Here is a 26,062-nt window from a genome sequence, read left to right on the forward strand (position 1 = left end):
CCCGCAAAGCGAAAATATTCTCTCAACGTATGCTTCACTGGCAGGAGCTGACATTAAGTCAAGTGCTAGTGGTGCTAATATAGGATAAGTCGTTTTGCGTTCAATTCAAAATTTGAAAGCACCGCGATCGCCTTTATATTTATTGCAAATAGTTGAACTATGAATTTCCATTTGATAACGCAACAGTTCTGTTTCGCAAGCTGCTTGCATAGCATGTACAGTTGACTCTCGGCTGGTGGTCGAATTTTGTCTACAAAGATTGTACAAACAACAAAATAAATAGATTGCAGTAGGCTAGCTGCTCAGTCATAGAATACAGGTAGTACATCGTAAATTTATGATATGTACATATAATTCTTCTAATATTCTTATTTTGCTATATATATAAACAAATGTATTAACGTTATTAAAACACTTAATTATTTATTGATTTTAAAATTTCAACTAATAATCAACAATTAAAAAATAGAATATTATTATAAATGCATAGCCTATGTCATTTAATTATGTCTACTTTTAGAAAATCTTTACTATCTAGTAACTACCTATTATTATTGACTCTAACAATGTTTATTTTGCCAATCAAGTACTTAAACAGCTTGGGAGGTGGCTCAGATAGCAAGTCAGATGTGGGCCTAGTGGCATTGGCAACAGTTGAAGTTGAAGCAATAGCCCCCATATCCAATTGGTCATTTTGAACTTCTGGTAACTGATAGCTATCAGTGTGAGCATAATTGATCCTACTACTGCCTTCATGCTCAGTTTGATTTTCTGGGCCTGGCTGAACCTGATATTGATCACAATTGTATGGCAAAAAAGTAATCTAAAAAAAATCACGACTACGCTGACATGACAGTTGCAAACAGTTAAACATTATTTTATATAAATACATAACTATGTTTACAATGCGCCTTTGCACCTTGTAAACAGTATTCCATACAAGTACGGATTAGAGACTTAAAGAGATAAACAATAGATTCAAGAGTAAGAAAGTGGCGAGCACGATAAAGAGATGCAACCTTAGCAGATGCTAATTTTGCAATGGATTTGATATGTGGTTTCCAAGAAAGACGTTTCTTCAAACTGTAGTTGATATCTATTATTTGACATTTGCAAACAGTTAAACATTATTTTATATAAATACATAATAAATATATACAATACCATAATTAGATCTATAGAAATATTTTCTTTATTCAGTTAGACAGTAACACAATATACTCAGCAGATCAGTGACTTCAACTTTTTATTGTTTATTGACTCACCATAAGTATATAAAATTGCATACTGTTGATATGTAAGAACTTTATTGATAATAATCAATATGTGATATGAATAAATAAATGAATAAAGGGATCGGAGCGAAATCTGTTGAATTTAGTTGTATTAGTACAATACCAAATAGCAATTTGAGAAATCAAAATTTTCAGGTACATACTATATAATTAATAAAGTATAGCATTTTTATTGATAAATTATAAAGTAAGTGATAAAAAATAAATTAAACATTTGGTTTATAGTACCTGATGCAGTATAAATCTTCTAGCTGCTGCCAACAAGTTTTCTTTACCAGGTAGTAGTAACGCAGCAGGTAATGTTGGATCTAATAATGTAGCTGATGCTGGCACTGGATTAAAATCTTGTGCTTCAGGATCCACAATAACAACAAAACGTGTTCGTAAAGATTTTAACATGTTGACAAATAAATGTTTATACCCTGTTACATGTTCTAAGTGAGTTTCTAAATCCATAATTGCAGGAACTATGCTTGACAATGCCATACAATTAGCTTGCAGAATATTCGTGTAAACTGCGAAGGGTCCAAAATCTTTCATATAGCATCAATGGTAGGCCATTTGCTTGCCAACAAACTATCAATTCCTTATTCATCTAGAATTTCATTTAATGTTGATTTAAGTTCTAACAATCGGTTTAACATTAGTAAAGAACTGTTGTGTCCAGCGTGTTGGACAACTTGTAATCAACACTTTTTCAGTTTTGTTTAGTAGTTCTGAACAATACTTGATGACTTTTTAACTTTCTTCACAAGTCCTCGAGCTTTTGCCATTACTCGGTTATATGCTGGCTGTTTATCAAACTCTTTCATCACAAGCTGCAATGAATGTGACAGGCAGGCCATTCTATTATATGGTATTGAATCAAGTATATTTGTAACTGGATCATTTTCTATTTCGTCATGTTCTTGTTGCTCCTCGTTTGAGTCACTTTCATCATCATCTTCACTAAGTTCACTTGTGGCTTCATCTTCTTGAGTCCTAAATTCTGTAGTCTCATTATTGTTTTCTTCGTCTTCTTCTTCTTTACCCTTAGTATATCAGCAGCTGCGTTTATAAGCTTTAGAGCCTTCACCATATTAGATCCATTATCACTGATTATCAATAAAACTTTCTCAGCAGGTATTAACCAGTTTTCGAGTGTACGCGTAAGACATTCTGCTACCATTTCTCCTGTATGTGGATGTTGTATTGCATGTATAGCAAGAAAAGCATGCACTGGCATTTGCTTTGTCTCAGAAAAGAAACATCCGGATATGCCCAAAAATGATGCCGTTAAAGCTTTTTTTTGTCTAAATATCTAAACATATTGTAATTTTTCTTGTTTCATTGATAAGTTTCATTACAATATCTGATCCTAATTTTTTTTTCTGTGTTAGTAATTGCATAACTCTTTTTGCACCTGGGCATTTAAATTTTGGCTGAAACTCTTTCAATAAGTCAATAAAAGCCGGATCACTGGCTCTCAATACTGGACCCATGCAACATGAAAAATATTTTGTTACTGCTGCTTGTAACCGCTGTTTATTGGTATTGCTTGCTGTCCATTGCTATTCATTATAAAACTTGTTCAATTTTATTTGAATTTTAGTTATTGATGTCACAGGTTCAGATGCGGACTTACTGACAGTTACAACTTTTTTCTTGCAAGATTCTGCTTTTCGTTTATCATCTTTTACTTCAAAATCTTTATATACTTCCTTATTTTTTTTAAAATAAAAAGTTTTTTAATTAAAAAGTGTTTACCAAAAAAGTTGTTAGTCGACACATATATATATATATGTATATATATATATATATATATATATATATATATATATATATATATATATATATATATATATATATATATATATATATATATATATGTAGATATATATACATACATATATATATATATATATATATATATATATATATATATATATATATATATATATATATATATATAATATATATATATATATATATATATATATATATATATATATATATGTATATATATATATATATACATATATATATATATATATATATATATATATATGTATATATATTTATATATGTATGTATATTTGTATATATATATATATATATATATATATATATATATATATATATATATATATATATATATATATACATAGATATATATATATATATATATATATATATATATATATATATATATATATATATAAATATATATATATATATATATATATATATATATATATATATATATATATATGTATACATACATACATACTATAACATATTTATGTGAGCGATGTAGCAACACTCCGCTGCGAGTCAGGCTATTTGTCAGTTGACGTGTGTACTGAAGCCCCCAGCAGCAGGCTATTTCAGTTGACGTCACGCTGCTCACCTGAATCATCAGTATCCGATATTTATGTATATATATATATATATATACATGATATATATATATATATATATAAATATATATATATATATATATAAATATATATATATATATATATATATATATATATATATATATACATGATATATATATATACATGATATATATTTATATACATGATATATATATATATATATATATATATATATATATTTATATATATATATATATATATATATATACATATATATATACACACACATGATGTTTATAAATAACAAATAAAAATGTATATTTTATATCTATGCATATCATGCATGCACATTTAATAAAATATTAGGTACATTAAAAAATGTAGTTGTATCTACATATATACTTATATATCTGTAGCTTAGTAAAATAAGTTGAAGAGATACCTTGAGTAGAAGAGATTTTTTGATTTTCACTTCTTTTATCAATCCACAAATATATGTGTGAGTGTACACATATGTACATGTAAATGATATATAAACATATGCATGATAAATAAATATGCAAGTATATACTTTTATGCATACGTAGGAATATATGTATATTCATGTCTGTGTGTATATTTATTTAAGTATCTAAATAGATGTATATAAATTCATATAATAATTATAGGTGTATACATGTATTGATATGAATGTACTGTTACAGATATTTATAACTATGCTGTTGTAGATATTATTTATGTATGAAATTAAATAAAAACATTTATGCTTATTTTTTTCAGAGTATCATTTCCCTATTAAAAAATTTAAACAATTTGATGTAACAGGTTAACTACAAACAAAAATTTAATATTTAAAAAAAACTTTTAATTTTATAATTGGGCCGAAGACCCCTCAGGCTTACCCTTTTGCCCCGTTTTTGACATTTAGCAATTTGTCCAGATTTTAAAAACTTACTTATGGAAACCTACGGGACAAATACTTTTATGTTCAAAAGGTTTTATACGAGTGCCACGACACAAAACCCGGCGGTCTCTTTTGTTCACAGTGGTGGTAGTGATCGAACTAGGAACTTCTCGATTATGAAGCGAGCGCTCTACAACTACACCACTACTGTACTACCGTTGAATAACAACCTAGACGGTTATTATTCGACGATTTTAGCGGTTTTAATGTAGGTATAGCACAATAATTATAAAATGTTACCTTAACTTAGTTTACTATTTCTTACTATATGAATGTTTTAAATGAAAACGACATTAAAGAAACGACACACTTCCCAGCCAACATTGACATACAGGTACCGTACGGTACCTGTATATCAAACGGGGTCAATGCGGGTCGTCAACTGGGTCCCGTATGGGAAGACCAACGGCATCCAACCGGATCATGGCTGCGGTCTCCATACGGGGCCTATATGGGTATGCCCGCTGGGTATCCCGTATGAGTCCCAGTCAAATCCCGTACTTTAAAACCGTAAAGGGCCCATTTGGGTTTGCAACTGGGACCCATATAGGAAACCGCCGGATCTTGGCCGCGGATTTCCTCTGGGGCCCATATTGGTATGTCCGCCGGGTATCCCGTAAGGGTCCCACGAGGTTTACCCACTGCAAATCTTGAAAAACTACGTTTAAATGTTTTAAATTTACAGTAAAAGTACATTCATATATAACTTGATTGGTTTATTTCAAAAAAAATAATTAAAATTACAGTCGAAATTAATCAAACTTTTAAACGATTATTTAATTGCGAATGCTTTCACGGTTATCATGCGAATTGGAAGCTTTTCTATTGTTGTTTAAACGACTTCTTTGAAAACCTCTTTACACAATATCTCGTTTCAATATGACCTGTAAAAAAATTAAAGTTAACTGTTAGTCTTAAATTTTATAGGTAGCATAAATCATTTTTAATAATATAAAATAATTTATAATAAAAAAAAACTTTAATAATATAAAACTCTTACGATTTCTCCTAAAACTCTTCAGATGAAATATGTAATTTTCACTATCAAAGGTAGAAAAATATAATCTTTAATTTTATAATCGACATTTATATGAACGTTTTAAAATGTACTTGTAATAAATAAGCACATGCTTGTGATTCATATAATAAACTGATAAAAGATACTTGATTTTAGTTACTGATAAATAAATTATATAAAACTAGTATATAAATATAATTTTATATCTATATTGAATATAATTTGATATATACTGTTTATAACTTTATATATATGTACATATTGTATATAAATATATGTACATATTGTGTATAACTTTATATATATATATATATATATATATATATATATATATATATATATATATATATATATATATATATATATATATATATATATATATATATATATATATATATATATATATATATATATATATATATATATTAGAGATTGGCCAACCGTTCTATGTGATCATTTTATTCGTTAATATCGATTATTTCGATTAATGATCAAAAAAAGAACCAAACGAATAAAAAGTTAATTAGAGCGAGTTTTCTATAAACGATCGCGCGACAAGAGAGCGTCTAAATGATTAAAACGATTAATATTCATGAAATTTGATTTTTAATCGATTTGATTTTTTTAATTAAGGTAGCTGCAATAACTCGATTAAATTATTGTTCAGTTTACTTTTGGCTGTTGAAGTGGTTGTGCTGTAAAAGGTGAGAAGAAAATGCCGTCTTTGATTTGGCAATATTTCATAAAATGTGAAGGTAAGATTTTTGTTAAAGTATAACACTGATAAACAAATAAAATTTTATTGTGCATATCTTGTTAACTAGGTGGTTTTTTAAAACAAATCAAATATGCTGATTTCAAATATGCAAATCATTTTTTACCATCACGTCAAGTTGTAAAGATATTTGGGTTCAAATCTTTAGTATTTAAGGTAAAGTCCCTAATATTGTCGGAAAAAAAAGTTATTCAAAAGTATGTCAACCTGGATCTCAAAAGAAGCGTATTTTCGTAGAGATTTTAGAAAAGATAAATATTTTTACTTAAAATTCATTGACAAAAAAAATTATGTAAAAAAATGCTAAAGACTTTTAAAAAAATTTTAACAAAATGTTTCTCAGCAATAATACAAAAAGTACTTATTTTCATTACAAACAAATACCATTTTTAAAATCTCTATGAAAATACGCTTCTTTTGAGACCCAGGTTGTCATACTTTTGAATAATTTTTTTTTCGACAATATTAGGGACTTTACCTTAAATACTAAAGATTTGAACCCAAATATCTTTACAACTTGACGAGATGGTGAAAAATGGTTTGCATATTTGAAATCAGCATATTTAATTTGTTTTAAAAAACCACCTAGCTAACAAGATGTGCACAATAAAATTTTATTTGTTTATTAGTGTAATTAAAAAAATAAAGTGTATTTAATAATTTTTAATGATTTTTATCCTCATTCCACAAAATGTAAATGTAATACTTTTCTTTAAAGAAAATTAAATAATATGTAATGGTTTTAGCCTTTTTCCACAAAATGTAAATTAAGATTTTTCTTAAACAAAATAAATAATTCCATACTATTTTATATCTTAAGTTATTAATGAAAAAGCTTTTAAAGGCACTTTTTAATGTAACACAATAATACGTATTGACTCTCCTTTGTAAGTACAATATTAGAGATGGGCCGATTCCGATTCTCCCGATTCTCAAGAAATCGTAAGAATCGCGATTCTCAACTTTTTTTAACGATTCCGATTCTTTTTTAAAAGACTTTTTAACGACTTCACTTCTTTTATTATTACTCCCTTGATAATTTAAGTTAATATATACACTCTTTGCCGTTGAGATTTTTTTTTGTTTAATTTACGTTAAATCTTTACTTTCGCATTTAATATCATCGTTGAAGTTAAGTAACTGTGAAGGAAAACCTTAACAACAGTAAACGTTGAAAATAAAAGTAAAAGTTTATACTCTAAATTTCAATCGATTTATTTTTTTCGATTTTAATCAATTTACCGACGGTAAGTATTATCATAAAAATCTTATTTGCTTGTTTTATTATAATAATTATTACTGTTAGTATTATTATTTTGTATTATTATAAATGCTGTTTTAATTTCAGAATATAAACACATATATATATATATATATATATATATATATATATATATATATATATATATATATATATATATATATATATATAATTATTTTGTATTATTATAAATGCTGTTTTAATTTCAGAATATAAACATATATATATATATATATATATATATATATATATATATATATATATATATATATATATATATATATATATATATATATATATATATATATATGTCATTATCATGCCGAAACGTAAAAAAAGCGAGGTATGGGACTATTTCGTGATCAATTCAAATGACACTAACTCTGCAATATGCAACTTTTGCAAAACTGTTATATCCAGGGGTGGTGGCAGAGTTTGTCAGTCATACACAACATCGAACATGCTAAAGCATTTAAAGACCTTTCATAAATCTGAAATCAAAAATCAGAAACATGATAAAGCTAGCGTTATCGATTATAATATATTCACAAATTCTGACTCAACCAATCCTGGAAGAAGCTCAGATTTAAATGAACTTGAAGATAATACTTTGGCAGAGCAGCCAACACGACAGCCTTCAAAAAAGAGGAAAAATTCCTAAATCATCTGAAGCCTTGCCTCTTAAACAAACCAACAAAAATATCTAAACTAACTGAGAGACTTTTTGTTTGCCATCTTTTAATGTGTTCGTGATTTTTGTACAATAAATGTTAAAACAAAATGTGTTTCATTGTGTTTTTCATTTTGTATTTTTCTCTTAAAATAAAAAAAAATATTTTATCGAGTTTTTTATGAACAAGGAGTAATAGAAATTTAAAAAATCTAACTAGATTTAAAATGAATAAAATGACTAATTGTTAGACAATTTGATTAAAATGATTAATAATCGAAACTGATTAAAACGGTCACACAACTTTAATCGAATTAATCATTAATTTTTTAATTTGGTTGGTCATTAATCAATAATCGCGGTTGTCCGCTCTCTAAGATCCGCTCTCGGCTTAAATGAATAAAATTTTCATCTTCATAGTGTTGATCGGGCAAAAGTTGCCCTAACAGCATTTTATAACCTTTATTCTTTTATATTTAAAATATTATCTAAAATGGTCTATTTAAGTAAGGTGAGTAGAGTGTTATATTTATACAAAAAAATGAAAGCAAAAATATAAAAATACCTCTTCAAATCTCAATAAAAAATCACTCTAATTAAAGAAAAAATCATTATTCCAAATTGGAAAAATAATTAAACTCATATTAACTTCTGGTATTTATCATTAAATTCATACACTATTGACTACTTTTTTATATATATAAAAAATGAAAATATAATTGAATTTTTAAGTTTGAAATAAAAGTATGAAAAATTCGAAAATTTATCGAAACCTAAATTTTAATTATTTTATTGTTTTGGAGGTGGCACTCTTCTGGCTTTCATTTCAGCAAATTTAAGTCTCAGCTCCCTCATATTTAATGGCTTTGTTGTTTTGCTCAATAAAGTCCATTCAGCTTATCTTGACTGATGTTTGATCGTAAATAGTTTTTGATCAACTTTAGTTTGGAAAAAGATCTTTCGCCTTGACAGACAGTGACTGTAACTGTTAGTAAGATTCTCAATGCAACACAAGTATTGGGGAATATTTCTTCAAGATCACGTGTAAATATAAATGTTAGAACATCTAGTAGATTTTTTAAATCTGTTTTTCGTGACAACAAACAAAGTTCAGTCATCAATTCTTCACCAGAAATATCCTTTTTGTCTTTGTCATTTAAAGTTTCTTCCAACAAACTACAATTATCTCTCAATATAACTTCTTTCATGTTTGAAATATTCGAAATTTCAAATAAGAACTGAAAAGGACACAATGGCACAACTGAAAAGTATGTCAAAGAAATTTTTTTTGAATTTTGATCTGGAATCTAAAACAGGAACTTGGTTTGTTTCAACTTCATCGAATAACTTTTTTTTCTTCCTGACTCTTTCAGCTGACAGATCGGTAAACTCGAATGTTAGACCCGAAGTTGTTGCCAAAATTTTTGCTGTGGTAACGTACTCATCAAATTTAGTCTGATTGTAACTGGATTCCAAAAATGCTACAGTGAATTTTAATACTTCAATGGAAATTTTGACATTTGATGAACTTGACTGAATAATTTTGTTTGTGCAGTTTATTTCATTCAATACATCATGCCAAATAACACTTCCACATATGAATTCCAAAGTATCCATTTTAGCAGCAATGGATTCAGCTGATAATTTTGTGGCTCCATCCCACTCACTTTTGGCAACTTCACGCAACACTTCATAAATCTTTGGCATATTTTCCTTGATCGCTTTTACAGCTCTGATGTGATTCTCCCATCTTGTATCACTTAAAGATTCAACTATAAGTGATGGACACTTCGATTCTAAAATACTCCAACTTTTTGTTGAAAAAAAGTTATAAAGGCTTTGAATAATTTCGAAAAATGTCACAATTTCCAATCCAACTTTTACAGAATCAACAACAACAAGATTAAGTAAATGTGCTGTACAAGAGACAAAGAGTGCTCGTTTATTTCTATCTAAAATTTTTGTTTGTAAGCCCTTCTTTTTCCCTCTCATATTTGCAGCATTGTCGTATGCCTGACCATTCATATCTTCAAGTGGAAGTTTATTTTCATTAAATGAAGCCACAATTTTTTGCTCCAATCCATAACCTGTAAAATTAAATTTTGTTTAAATATGTTACTTAACTTTTAACATATATTACATCAAAAAAATCAGGAAAATTTTAAAAATTTACAAACCTGTGTTATCATTAATAATAATAAAATTTAAGAAACTCTCTCGGATGTCAACAACCACTGAATCGTTATGTTTTTCTATGACTAGATATCGTATAATAAGAGTTAACAGTTCCTGATGACTGGCATCTGGTGTGCAATCCGCAATAATGGAGTAGTATTTGGCTTTCCAAACATTTTAAGGATTTCCTCTCTAGTAGCACGAGCCACTAACTGAACAATTTCTTCTTGGATATTTTTGCTTAAGTAATGAGTTTTGTTTGGATTTTCCCCTGCTTTGGAGACATGATATTCCATAATTGGGTCAAATTCTGCCATAAGTTCAACTATTTTTAGGAAATTTCCATTGTTTTCTTCAAACAGTTTATCAGATGATCCTCTAAATGCTATGTTTTGTGATGCCATCATAATGATTATGGAAATTATCCTTTTTAAAACATTATCCCATCGATCAATTTCATTCAAAAGTTGCTTTCCGTTAAAGAATCAACAGTTTTTGAACTTTGTAGTCTTCTTTTCAATTCCATCCAATTGCCAAAGCTTTCAATATGATCAACACTAACTTCATGCCTTGTTAAATTTTGTGATAAATGCCTCCAGTCAGCAGATCCTGTTCTCGCAAGGGAAGTATCTGTAATGTTTAATAGTTTACAACAGAAACAGAATATTTTATTCACTTTTTCTGAATAAATTAGCCATGATCTAGGATGACTTTCACCATTCGAAATTAACTGTCTAATTGACGGTTTACAGGGCCATTCATAACTAATTCTTGAATATTATGGTCTGTAAGAGTCTGAGGCCAATCAGAAATTTCTTCCCTTGTACAAAAAGGGAGCACGCCAGTTAAATTATCTCGATTCTCGATCGAGAATTGAGTTTCGCTTGAGAATTGAGTTTTGCTCGATTCTCTGTTTTGGTTCGATTATTCACCTTCCATCTCGATTTTATGTACTCTGATCTCATTTGAATTGATTTTATATGGCAAAGTTTTTATATCAGAATCAATGTTGGGGCTATAAAATGTTTCTGAACTTAAAGAAGTATCTAGTTTAGTTTAGTTTTTATCATGTTCTTCCTGTTTCTTTAGCCGTTTCAGATGATACTGAAAACCGGACAACTTTTTTCTTTTATTCATTTTCAAGGAATTTAATAACAATAAAAATTACATAAAGTTTCTCCCTTCTAAATAAAATTTTTAATTAAAAACTCGTTAGACAATATTTAATACTTTCGTAATTATTGTTAAACATATTAATAAAAAAAAAAAAATTACTAACATGTTTAAACGACTGATCAACTATAATAATAAAGCTATTATGATAAAAACATTGAAAACTCGCCAATTCAAAGAAAGAAATTCTATTGGTACTAAAATATGCTGAATAAGCAAAAATGAGTCCCGGAACTTTCTTCAGAGACATTTTTTTAGTAAATTGTTTACAAAAATTAAATATTGAAATATCGATGTAATTTTTTACATATATATATAATAATAATTTTTATCAGAACAAAGAGTTTTTTTGGCAAATTTTCATTTAACGTTGATCTTAAAATTTGCCGCCCCTAGAAATTTGTCGCCTGTGTGCATTGCACACTTGGCACACGCCACCATTGAACTGACTTGATCAGCTTAAAGCTGAAGCTGAAATATCAGCTGCAACCCCTAACTTACAGGCAACATAGTTAATGTGATGTATATACTTTATCATAATAAATGTGTTTTTTTTCATACTTGAATACTTATTTTATAATACATGTTTGTTTTTTTTTAAGTGTTTTTTATAATATTTACTTAAAATATTGACTTTAGCAGAATATTCTTTAGATAAAAATAATATTTTTTTACATTACTCTAATCGTGGTAATAAACAAAGGTAATATTTACTCCAATCATTATATTTGTCCCCCAAAGTTCATGCAATTCTATCATACATAAGTCTCTCACTAATTCTAACAAATAAAAATTATTACCATTATTATTATAATTATATTTACTAACCTGTCATTACTAATATTTATCAAAAATACATTATGGTTCTTGAAGTCACTTTTACTCACATCAGTATGCAAATATTGTTAACAGTCAGAGTCCACCAAGCAGAAATATTCTTAAACATGCTGCAAAATACAAGATATATATAAGATACTTATAAGATATATAAGACCTATCTTATATATCCTAATCATATAAGACCTATGACCTGGAACTTAATACTTTTATACCAATATTTTTAAATTAAGTCAGGGTCATGGCAGTTTTAGATATCCATTTTCCCTGAGTTTTCCCTGATTTTCACCCGGATTCAAGTACTTTTTCCCTGTGTTCGGGTGGTGAAAAGTATAAAATTTTCCTTGTTAATGTTGTGGGTATAATACTTTTGCAACTGAATCCATGTTCCCCTGATATTTTTATCAGAATTTTAAAGAAATTAGATACTTCTTCATAATTAATAGTTATAAAACCGCGGTAGTGAGCAACTTTCAATTAAAGAAAATATATATTTGTGTATTGCAAAATAACTTCAATTTATATATAAAACTAAAAAACATTCCCTGATTTTAAATATTTTTAAAAAAAGTTCCCTGAATTTTCCAGGTTTTCCCTGATTTTTCAGAATTTAAAAACTTTTCCCTGGTTTTCCTTGTGTGCAATGAACCCTGTAAGCAGAGCCGGAACCAGCTTTTTTTTGGTCTTTGAGATAGCTAACTTCCAGACATGGAGCAAACTCCAAACATTTATATGTTTATACTAATGTCAAATAAGGATGCTTTGCAAAAAATTGTGATTGGAGGCTGGGAACAAAAAAGCCCCAAATTTTGTGCCCCCCTGCCCCAAATGTGAGAGGAACAAGTTGATAAAATATTTTTTAGTGTTTTTAACTAGACTAATATTCATCGATAAATTTTAAATTTCATAGTAAAATATTTTAGCTTTCAAAAATTATAAGGTTAAACCCTCCTCAATTTGAGGGGGTTATAAATTTTATATGGTCATTATTTTTGAAAGCTGAAAGATAATACTATGAAACTTAAAACTTATTGATGAATATAAGTCTAGTTGAGAACAGTACAAAAAATATTCCATCAACTTGTTGCTCTCACGTTTGGGGCAGAAGGGGGGCTCACAAATTGGGGCTTTTTTGTTCCCAGCCTCCAATCATCGCAATTTTTTGCAAAGCATACTTATGAGACATAAGTATAAACATATAAATGTTTGCAGTTTGCTCCATGTCTGGAAGTTAGCTATCTCAAAGACCAAAAAAAGCTGGATCCGGCTTTGCCTGTAAGTTATGGAAAATAAAAACAGTTTTCAACTTACTATGAATTGGTTATAATAAATACATGACTCAGTTATAATATATAAGCATATGGTCATGATCTATATAATAACTTTTTTTGGTTATCGTTATTTATGTTAAAGTTATCAAGTTAAATTAAAGTTTGAATACAAAAGTTCATATCAATACATTTTTTATCAGTATTGTAAACATAAGTTAATTATTATAAGTATTTACAAGTATAAGTATTGTAAGTATAAGTTATTATTAATAATAATAACTTATATATAAATTATTAATTATTTACATTATATTACATATAACAATCATATTATATATAATATATTACATATAATATATTAATTATACTATTTATAATAATATAAATTATATATAATTATATATAAATAACTTATAGATAAATAATATATAACTTATACATAATAATATTATGTATATTATGATATTTTTGTTAATATTACAAGCATACAATTTTAAATCAAAGTCAAAAAATATCGATGATTAAAAAATGAGGTAGATGTATAACAATAAAGTCATTTTTTGCATATATGTAAACACTTGATACTTATATATCATGGTGGGTAAACTTAGTTACCATCAGTCATTTTGCTTGCATAAAATATAGAAAAATTAATGGAAAAGAGTCGATCTGTAAAAACAATTTAAAAGCTTTAAATTCCCTAAATATAACCTTTCCATCACAACATTCGCCTGTTTGCTCTTTTTAAATGTTTCTGACTAAACCAAAGTTTTGATTAAACTCAAAGCAGTTATTACCATTACTAGCAGAAACAAAACTTTATATTTTGATCATTATAAAAATGCTAACAGTGTCTCAATGGAATAATTACTTCATGTGTAACAGTTACTGGAACATATGTTAAAAATATATGTTAAACTTTATAAATTTATTTTTAAAAATATTTAAAAAAATATATTTTATAATGGTAATAAATGAAACTTTAAAACAACATCTTTTTAATGGAGTTTCACAGTAAAAAATTACATCAAAAAAAAAATTTCTCTTTAATTACAACGTAAATATGATGTATACAAAAAATACAATGAATAAAATTTAAATCTTTAAATTTATGTCAAGCACAATACGAATGGCAACGCACAATGGCAACCATCGAGTAAGTTTTGCTATGATTTTTTTAATTATCAGTTTAAACCTTTTGAGAACCTTATTGGAAACCCGTCAAATCCGCAGATCCTTCGGCCCTGATAAAAACCAGATAGAACCCTATCAAGCAAATTTGTTTGATTTTTTTTACCATACGGAGCCCGTCCAAAATGAAATTACAACCCTATATACAGGGGCGGATCTAGGATTTATTTCTTCTTCGAAAAATTTTTTTGAAAAAATGACCGCCCCCCAAGCTCCATAACCAAATTACTCCCTGATACCAATTAAATACTATCCCTCCTCCGTTAATTATTTGTGAACTCCCCTTCCCCTCACACCTATCCAAAAACGGTCCCAACCTCAATTTTGAGGACCAAAAAGACGACCATGGGGCATTAATTTGCAAGGTCTTAGGTATCACCTGATGTAAAAATTAAAATCTAATCTCTATAGCCAAAGGCGTAAAACGCATTTAAAGTTTTATAGCACTTTGCGTTACTGATCGCACTTGGAGCCCCGTTGTAAATCTAATTTGTTTTTGTTTTTTCTTTTTTGGGTTATGAAGTTTTTAAAAAATATCAAAAACTCTTTACATATATGTTTTGGCTATAACCTGACAAAAAATCAGCTCTTTAACACTTGTGGTTTGTGTACAGGGACCTAAATTATAGGGTATGGCACTATAAGCCTCTTTAAAAGGAGACAACGGATGCTTTACGTTTTTATTCTAACCTTACTATCGACTATGGGAGTTTCAAAATTTAATAGAATGAAGCCTTGGCATGTATCTTTCAGGCAAAAAAAATAGAACCAAGATATCTTTTATCTGTGCAAATATATAGCTCTTAAAGTAGGAATCTCGCCTTTGAAAAAACGGCCAAAATATAGCAGCTTTTGTGGTTTTTATGCTTTTTAAAGATTCAAAGTTACATCAAATAACTAATTTAGTAACAATATCATGTGATTAGTTGATATGGGATTCTATGGTTGTTAGACTTCACATTTGTGTGTACTTTTTCTGCAAAAAGAGCGCTTTTTTTGTCCAAGTTTGTATAAAATATGGGGCAGAAAACACATAGTTAGAGGCATTTTTTCTAACTGTTCTGAACTTAAAACGCATTTTTAAACCTCTTTATATTTTAGTTGTTAAACCTACAGGTTTGCTTTGTTGTAATAAAAACTTTTTTTCTTACTGTAAAAATTACTTTTGAATTGTAAATTCAAAATGAATTGGTATTTTATAAAATAATTTCAAAATTAATGTTAGAATCAAGTTTTTTTTATATAAATTAAATGTATGTAACTTTGTTGAGCTTTTATTTTTGTATTAAAGTATCTTCTTTCTTCAACAAATCCTTTGTTGCTTTGACCAAGTTTTTTCTACTATTTAAAAATTTGAAAACAAATGTTTCTTGTTTTCCGGGAAAAGCCACAACATCAAAGTAATTACATTTAAGCAGTCAACAGCCTAAACAACTAAAAAGATATTTTACCAACACAAGCTTGTACTGAAGTTATTTTTCAAAGATCATTTTTTTAACCACTGAAATGCTATATAAACTCATCAAGATTGTCGGCAATCTATATGCTTCTTTTGTTTTTTCAAAATGTGACAAGTATATTTCTGATTTCATCAAGGAAAGAATACTAGGTATTTTTTTCTGGAAGTTCCAATCATTTTAAGTATGATAAAGTTCCATTGGGCATATGCAATTCCTGCAGAGCAATGGTACAAAAACATGGCAAAGGAGACAGAAACTTGCCATGTTTTTGTACCATTGACTGTAGTCTAATAATCACTTATTAGACTACCATCCTCTGGTCTGTAGTCTAATAAGTGATTATTAGACTACAGACCAGAGGATTTGATTCTTGTAATTGTTTAGTTTGCCAGGTTGGCCGACTAATAGAAGATTCTACAAAGCTCACTTTTTCAACCGATTAAGGTTTGATAGAACTGTCAAGTAGCTTTGATAAACTATGCTCAAACTATGTCTCAGTGTAGTCGAAAGAGGAATAACACATGATTGTTCACAAGCCAGCAAGTTTGAAAACTTAAAGAAGATGATAACAACTGAATCCAGAATTGCTGAAAAAATTGCGTCCTCTGTAATAACTCAAAAGGTATCCGCTCCATAGAGCACAATTAGGTTGAGCAGAGAAAGTGGTAAAGCTTTAACTATTACTCCAGGTCCCTCTAGAGCTCAGTGCTAATCGAGAACTTCTCTAACTACTTTGGACATAGTTCAAGTTCAAATCAATACTGGTCTTTCAATAAAAAGATGCAAGAACTGGCTGTAACATTAAACAAGACTACAAATTTAAAAATTGTTGGAACAAAATTTAGAGAAAATTTTGCAATGGCTGGTCGAAAGGTTGAAAATTTATTCAAAATTTCCAAAATCTCACTAACAAGGACATCAACAAAAACTGATTATTTGGCGAAAGTTGTTCACTGCAAGAGTTTTTGGGATTTTTATAACTCAATTCTCAGAGTTAGAGCAATCACTTCACCGTCTCTCATCAAACTAGGTATTAATGGTGGAGGATCTTTTTTCAAATTCAGCTTGAGTGTTATCTCCAATGGTGGATGTCAAAATGTTAAAACAAGTTCAGCCTCAAATGACAAAAGCTTACTGACTGTAGAACATGGGAAAGAAACAAGTGCCAAACGTCAATTACTTGTTGCTGCTGCTGAAAATGTTTCAGAAACTTATAAAAAGGTCAAAAAAATTTTAAGTTTATTTGAGAAAATTAATGTGCATTTCTTTATTGCATGTGACATGAAGTTAGCCAATATCATCTGTGCATTCAGTCTCACTCAAGCAAACACCCTTGCTCAAAGAACAGGGAACTCCAAGAAACTTCAGATCCATTTGGATGCAATACAAAGCATTCATTGAGAAAGAGAATGGAAAAATGTGCGCAAAGGATTTTCATAATGTTGTTCATAACATATTGTTTGACCAAGTAGATATCAAACAAATTATTGAGTTTATTCCCCCAATGGAACTTTATTGTCTCCTTGGAATTGTAAATAATCTTTAAAAATCAATGCTAAAGATATGACCTAATGACAAAAATTGGCCATTACTTCTCAAAATTAAATTACAACCTTATCATGGTGGAGAGTTTGTTGGGAATAAGCTTTTGAAGAATATGGATGTTTTGCAAAGAATTGCTGAAAGAGAAAAGGCAGACTATATGCTTGGTTTTGTGAAAACATTTTAACATTTTAAGAGTGTTGTTGGCTTCTGTTTTGGAAGGATATTAAATACTGCATATGTTCAACATATCAAAGACTTTAAGAACTCATATCTTCAACTTTCAGTTTAAATCACCCCAAACACCCATTCAGTGTTCTATGATGTTCCTGAATTTATTGCTCTAAAGGGTACAGCATTGGGCATTTTTAGTGGGCAATCAACAGAAGCCTTGCATTCAATCTTCAGTGCTCAATAGGCTAGGTACAAAAGAAACCCTGATCATTCTGGTAATGGAGACCAGTTATTGAAATGTGTTATTGACTATAACTGCAAGCATCTTTAAATTCGTTTTTTTAAATAATTGATTTTTCTTTCTAGAAATACTTGATATAACATTTGTTGAGAAGAAATATTCTTGTCTGAAATTTTTGTTTATATGATAAACTATATTAATTTATTTATAGTTTCCTAAAATATCATAAGTTTACATAAAATTAATTAGAAGTATATATCTTATTTTGCAATGACTAAATAAAAAAATCTCAACAACAATCTAAAGAAAAAGTAATAAACATCATAACACCACCATAAAGTAATTTTTTTTAAAGGAAATCATTTTAAGTCTGTATATTTATGTTTTTTCAATGGGAGATTAAGGTTAAATGGGATTTTCTTTTGTTTAATATCTTGTTAAAACCCATTAAAGTAAAGATATATTTCTTATTTAAATTACTAACATAAGTTGTTACTATTGTGTGTATTTCCAATATTTGGTCTATTATTTTAAACAAAAACAACAAAGCAAACCTGTGGGTTTAACAACTAAAATATAAAGAGGTTTAAAAATGCGTTTTAAGTTCAGAACAATTAGAAAAAATGCCTCTAACTATGTGTTTTCTGCCCCATATTTTATACAAACTTGGACAAAAAAAGCGCTCTTTTTGCAGAAAAAGTACACACAAATGTGAAGTCTAACAACCATAGAATCCCATATCAACTAGTCACATGATATTGTTACTAAATTAGTTATTTGATGTAACTTTGAATCTTTAAAAAGCATAAAAACCACAAAAGCTGCTATATTTTGGCCGTTTTTTCAAAGGCGAGATTCCTACTTTAAGAGCTATATATTTGCACAGATAAAAAATATCTTGGTTCTATTTTTTTTGCCTGAAAGATACATGCCAAGGCTTCATTCTATTAAATTTTAAAACTCCCATAGTCGATAGTTAGGTTAGAATAAAAACGTAAAGCATCCGTTGTCTCCTTTTAAAGAGGCTTATAGTGCCATACCCTATAATTTAGGTCCCTGCATACAAACCACAAGTGTTAAAGAGCTGATTTTTTGTCAGGTTATAGCCAAAACATATATGTAAAGAGTTTTTGATATTTTTTAAAAACTCCATAACCCAAAAAAGAAAAAACAAAAACAAAATAGATTTACAACGGGGCTCCATGTGCGATCAGTAACGCAAAGTGCTATAAAACTTTAAATGCGTTTTACGCCTTTGGCTATAGAGATTAGATTTTAATTTTTACATCAGGTGATACCAAAGACCTTGCAAATTAATGCCCCATTGGTCGTTTTTTTGGTCCTCAAAATTGAGGTTGGGACCGTTTTTGGATAGGTGTGCCCTATTCACTCGGATTCACCTTTTTAAAAAGTTTTCATATCCCAGGTGTGGGGGGCTACCAAAGCAATGCAACGCTCCCCCTATGGGACCATCCTCTTTGCATAATTTGAAAAGATTTTTTTTGTAGTCATTAAGACTTGGCTATAGCATTCCTTTATAAAAAATAAGAACGTAACTTCTTTAGTAATTTCAATTATAATAATCTTAGTGATGTTCAGATTAAAATCAGCGCTACCATCAGCGCATCATATAGCATCAGCGCTAACAATGGTATTTTATTATTTGCCGATTTTTAGCCAATTTTGAGGATTACTAATATCACTATTCACATATGGCCAAAGATATTTTTCTACAGTCAAATAATGGATTTAATGGAACTTTAATTAATTTGCTTTAAAAAAATTTTTTAAACTATTCATTAAGTTGCGAAATGAAAAGAAAACCAAGAGCTTTATAATTAAAGACATTTTTTAAATTAAATATAACAATAAGTATTAAATATAACATATATATATATATATATATATATATATATATATATATATATATATATATATATATATATATATATATATATATATATACATATATATACACATACATTCATACATATATACAAGTAAAGTTTATACAAACTCTGAATCACTGAAGCGTTCGTGTTCTCACGAAAGGTTTAACTTACCATTACCATTTCTTTGCACTAATTTTTTAATAACTTCTTGAGTATCTGGAACTATGTCTTTATGTGTATACATCAATGCTAAACCATTCAAACGATCTCCAGACATAGTTGATCTTGACCAAACTCTGAATCACTGAAGCGTTCGTGTTCTCACGAAAGGTTTAACTTACCATTACCATTTCTTTGCACTAATTTTTTAATAACTTCTTGAGTATCTGGAACTATGTCTTTATGTGTATACATCAATGCTAAACCATTCAAACGATCTCCAGACATAGTTGATCTTGACCAGGTTTTCAATCTGTGAAGATTTGAAATAGATCTTTCACAAGAACATGTTGTCACAGGTGGAGTTGCTAATAACTGCAAACAAACAAAAATATTGGCAAAAGTTTTAATACATGAAATTGACTTTAGAGTATCAGACACATTGTTTGGAATGGGATAATTAGTGGTAGTCCAGTATATCTCCCAAAGACCACACTCTGCTTCTAAAGCTAATGGATTTGGCAAATCTTCAGAAATAAATCTGAAAGAATCTTAAAGGTCTCCTCCAATTATTTTTTTCTGATGGACCATTTAGCAAAGAAATTATTTTATTAGGGATAATACTCAAGCCATGGAACAAAGTTAAATTGTCATTGCAAAACTTATCAGAAAGAGCTAAATCTAAGTGATCAACTACAGGGATGGTTAAAACATGTTTAAAATATTCTGATGTATTCTCTGCTGGATGATTATCTCGGTGGATTTGCCTCCCAACAGCTTTTTTTCGACATTCATCAACCCCAATTTGTTCAGCAATAACTTTGGCATCAAGATAACACTTATCATGAAAACTATCAATTTTGTTTTTAATAGTCGTAACTCTATTAGTCAAGCAAAAAAACTGCTAGATTGTAACATTTTAGTAACTACATGTGTTTCATCAAAAACAGCTCTAGTCACAACCAAAGAAACAATAAATTCAAAGGTGGTAATCAATTTAAATAAAGATGTAGCTGTTTGGGAGTCTGTCCTAAACTTATTTCTGTCATTGCTTATGGCTTTAAGGGAATAAACTATTGGAACATACAACTCCTGAAATGTGTCTAATCCATCTATTCTTTCAAGCCACCTAGTTCGACAAACATCTCTTAGTTTTTGGGTTTTTTTATCAGGACAGTGTTCTGAAACCATTGTCTCGAGGATAGTATTTCTTTTAATAGAAAGATTAAAATAATAAAAAACCTCTTTTATGTGGTTCATTGCATTACAGAGAAATTAAACTTCGCAAGAATTACACACAGCTAGATTCAATCGATGGATGAAATAATGAGTGTATAAAGCTTTGTTGTTTAACTTTAAAATTCGTGCAGCAACTCCCTTTTTTGTTCCAGCTACAGCTCCAGCACCATCATAACCTTGGCCCCGACAATTAGTAATATCTAAACCTAGGGATGCAATGGTGTCTAAAATGTTAACAGATAAACTTTCCCCATCTAAACCATTGTCGTTGTGTATAAATTTAACAAAGTCTTCAACAATGTTATTACCACTGTCAACATAACGTAACACTAAAGACATTTGTGATTTGTTTGAAACATCAATGGCTTCATCTGATAAAATAGAAAAAAATTTGGCAGTCTTTATATTGGAAACAATTTTATCAGAAATTATCTCACCACAACAGAATATTATTTCATTCTGCATAGTTTTTGAAAGATATGATGCATTTTTCTTGTGGTTTTTAAGATGATTTTCTAATTCAGTATCACCGCCTCTAACACGAAAATTAAGAATCTCCATGAAGTTTCCAACATTACAAGAGGTACTATATTGCCCATTTTCTGAGTGATACTGAGAGTCATCATTATGACCTCTTAGAGCAAGTCCTTGACGGCCACATAAAATAATAGTATCAATTATCGGTCCAAATTTTTATTCTCAGATATCTCTGCAAGGGTGTTTTGATCTATGATATCATAAATAGGTTTTGTATCACCAGCAGCTTGCCTTATAACATCATTAAAAAGGCTCTGCGTTTGAGAATGCAAACCATTTATGTTCGGATCACAAAGGCTGGGAAAGCATCATTAAAATTTTTCAGTGGTTCTTTAAACAACACTGAAACCTTGTAATTCTTTGTTGGAAAATCATCTCCAATTAATACACATGGCAAGCAAAATCCACCATTTAATTTTTTAGAATAACAAAGCCAAGAAAATGTCTCTAGCCATTTCATTGAAAACTTTCTATTGTTTTTGCGTTGTGGAAAATTGAAAGAATTATCTGGGATAAACGCATTCTTTACTAAATGAAGAATTTTTTGACGAAACAGCATTTTGTTACATTGAACTCTCTTCGTTGTTCTCGAAAATTTGCAACATCAAACTCGTCAAAAGATTTATTAACAAAGTGAATTGAGCTTTCAAAATTAGGTACAATCAAACATTTAATGGTATCACCACTGAAATTATCTTTGGCAGACAAATCTAATTCAGATGTTGTTGAAGGTTTAGTAGCTCCTTTAGAGGATAAAAAATTCAAAAACAGTTGCTTTTTTTCCTTTGTTGGAGTTTCATCAAATTTTATTAATTTGGCTGGCATCATAACAGAAAAAAAATTTCTTTTACGTGACTCTTTAAAATCATAAACAACAAGCGGTACAAAATGATTAGGTGTAAAAGCAAACCCTGATGGTAACTTACCTGTGCGACAGAACATTTTATTTATTACTTTGTTACTTGTTGGCTTCAACTCGTTAACCCTTGGTTTTATTAATCTGTTAAATGCAAAAAAAAAACCAATCAAGTCCAAATTCAGGATAATGACAAAAAATTTGTGAATTGACAACAGATGAAAGGCCTAAGATACACATAAAAGATGACCATTGATTTTCAAAGCAGTTATTAATTGCTTCGGACCGAACACATTGTTTATTTTTAGTGATATCTTGATCAACAACAGTTTTAGACAACGTCATCTATAAAATGTTATCATAAGAAAAAAAATTATATTTACCACTGTTAATTATATCATTAAATATTGGAAGTTTTGAATAAATGTTCTTAAAAGAACAGAGCAATTATATTAGTATATAATTATACTAATATATATATATATATATATATATATATATATATATAATATATATATATATATATATATATATATATACATACATATATATATACATATATATATATTTATATATATATATATAATAATAATAATAATAATAATAATAATAATAATAATAATAATAATAATAATAATAATAATAATAATAAAGCCACAAAGTAGCTTTTGCAATTGATTTATAGTTCAGATTGAAACATTAATTTATAATCTGTAAAATTAACTTATGCTTTGTTAGCAAAATAAAAACAACATGCTGTGCATATTAAAACCTCTGATTAACTTAATGTAAAAAAAGCAGTATTGCTTTATTCACATTAAGTTATTTAATCTGTAGTATAAGCAAATAATAACTTACAGAATAGGTACCAGTTTATTCGATTTTTCATTTTTGCTTAAGTATGCTTCTGCGCAGATATTTTGCTTCAGATGAACTTGATTAATTAATAAATGCAAGTTTTCTTTAGTTAAAAAATATAGAGAATCAACTTCAAGGGACAACTTCTTGTTAATCTCCTCAAGAGTTACTATTTCGCTTCTTTCTAAAGCAATTCTTACATTATCAAAAATATTAGACATCTTAATTTAATCTTAAAATAATCTGTCATTTGACATATTTCTTATTTCCTGACTATTTATGCCTAAATTATAACCCAACCGACCAAATTTTAATTTAAGCAACCATATTTTCTTTATTTCCAGACTATTTAAGCCTAAACTAAAACCCAACCGGACAAATTTTTACCTAATCAGGCTAATTTTTATAATTTCCAGACTTTTTAAGCCTCAGATTAGGCGAAATTTGTTTCGCCTAATGCATAAAACGGCCATTCGCCTAATCATTGTTTTTAACATTATCGCTCATTTCCGCAGTTGTCAACCTTGTTGTTTGCCAACTTTGTGCAACCGTAAAGAATAAAAAATTCTGAAGTTTCAAAAATGTAAAGTAAGATACACTTTAATTATAATACAAAACTTCTCCTTAGGCGGCCACCTAATCCGCCGTACTGTAGATCCGCCACTGATATAGAATAGAAATATAGTATAATATAAATAGTATCATAAAATTGCAATAAATTATAATATAAGACTATTATAATATATATGTAGGAAAATATTTCAAGAAGTCTGATTCAATAATTTGTGGAAAACACACCGGCTGGATATTAGCATCTAATGCTAACAACTGCAAGAGCCGTGTCGTTTTAGCTGATTTTAATTTAATTGGTGACTATTTTATTATAATTTATTTTACCAGTAATTTATTGACGGGTGACAAAGAGAAAATATAAATAAATTAATAAATATTAGATTTATTCGAAATTTAACGTTTTTTTATATATTTATATTTTCTGAAAATAGTAAAACTTATAAGTAATATGTCCCACAAGTAAAAACATAGAATAAACAATTGGTAAGTGCAAGTTGTTATAAATTAGTATGAGTAGCAAATAGACTTTAATCGAATGTGGTTCGATCATGAGTAATCTTAATGCTGTATCGGCCCTGTACAGCGTTTGGTATGGCTTCGTTAATGATCCACAAAACTATCTTGAAGTCTATTCAGGGAGTTGCGTCCCTGCTCCAGCGAGCTATCAAACGTGAGTCAAAAAAATTTGAACCCAAGTATGTTAGTTATTATAATGTATATATGTATGTGTATTTATATATATATACATATGTGTATATGTATATATATATATATATATATATATATATATATATATATATATATATATATATATATATATATATATATATATATATATATATATATATATATATATATATATATATATATATATATATATATATATATATATATATATATATATATATATATGTATATATATATATGTATATATATATATGTATATATATATATGTATATATATATATGTATATATATATATGTATATATATATATGTATATATATATGTATATATATATGTATATATATATATGTATATATATATATTTATATATATATATGTATATATATATATGTATATATATATGTATATATATATGTATATATATATGTATATATATATATGTATATATATGTATATATGTATATATATGTATATATGTATGTATGTATATTTGTATGTATGTATATATGTATGTATATATGTATGTATGTATGTATCTATGTATATATGTATGTATATATGTATGTATGTATATATGTATGTATGTATATATGTATGTATGTATATATGTATGTATGTATATATGTATGTATGTATATATGTATGTTTGTATATATGTATGTTTGTATATATGTATGTATGTATATATATATATATATATATATATATATATATATATATATATAAATATATATATCAGAGCCGTAACCACAATTTTGTTATTAAGGGGGCCTGTGGTTTTTTTAAAGGAGGGAGGGGCTAACGAAGAGTTTTTAACCAAATCAATTTTTTCCACTGCTTCCACGTGGCAAGATG

General features: G+C 28.2%; 1 long non-coding RNA gene across 1 annotated transcript; it reads right to left on the reverse strand.

The window, feature by feature from the left end:
- Positions 1-5,328: 5,328 nt before the first annotated feature.
- Positions 5,329-13,361, reverse strand: LOC136082441 (uncharacterized). Its single transcript, XR_010639690.1, has 3 exons — positions 12,520-13,361; positions 5,620-5,660; positions 5,329-5,503 (listed from the first exon to the last, which is right to left on the reverse strand). It is a non-coding gene; the product is annotated as an uncharacterized LOC136082441 (long non-coding RNA).
- Positions 13,362-26,062: the final 12,701 nt, after the last annotated feature.

The sequence above is a fragment of the Hydra vulgaris genome, chromosome 07 (genome assembly GCF_038396675.1).
Source record: "Hydra vulgaris chromosome 07, alternate assembly HydraT2T_AEP".
In the NCBI taxonomy this organism is placed as follows: domain Eukaryota; kingdom Metazoa; phylum Cnidaria; class Hydrozoa; order Anthoathecata; family Hydridae; genus Hydra; species Hydra vulgaris.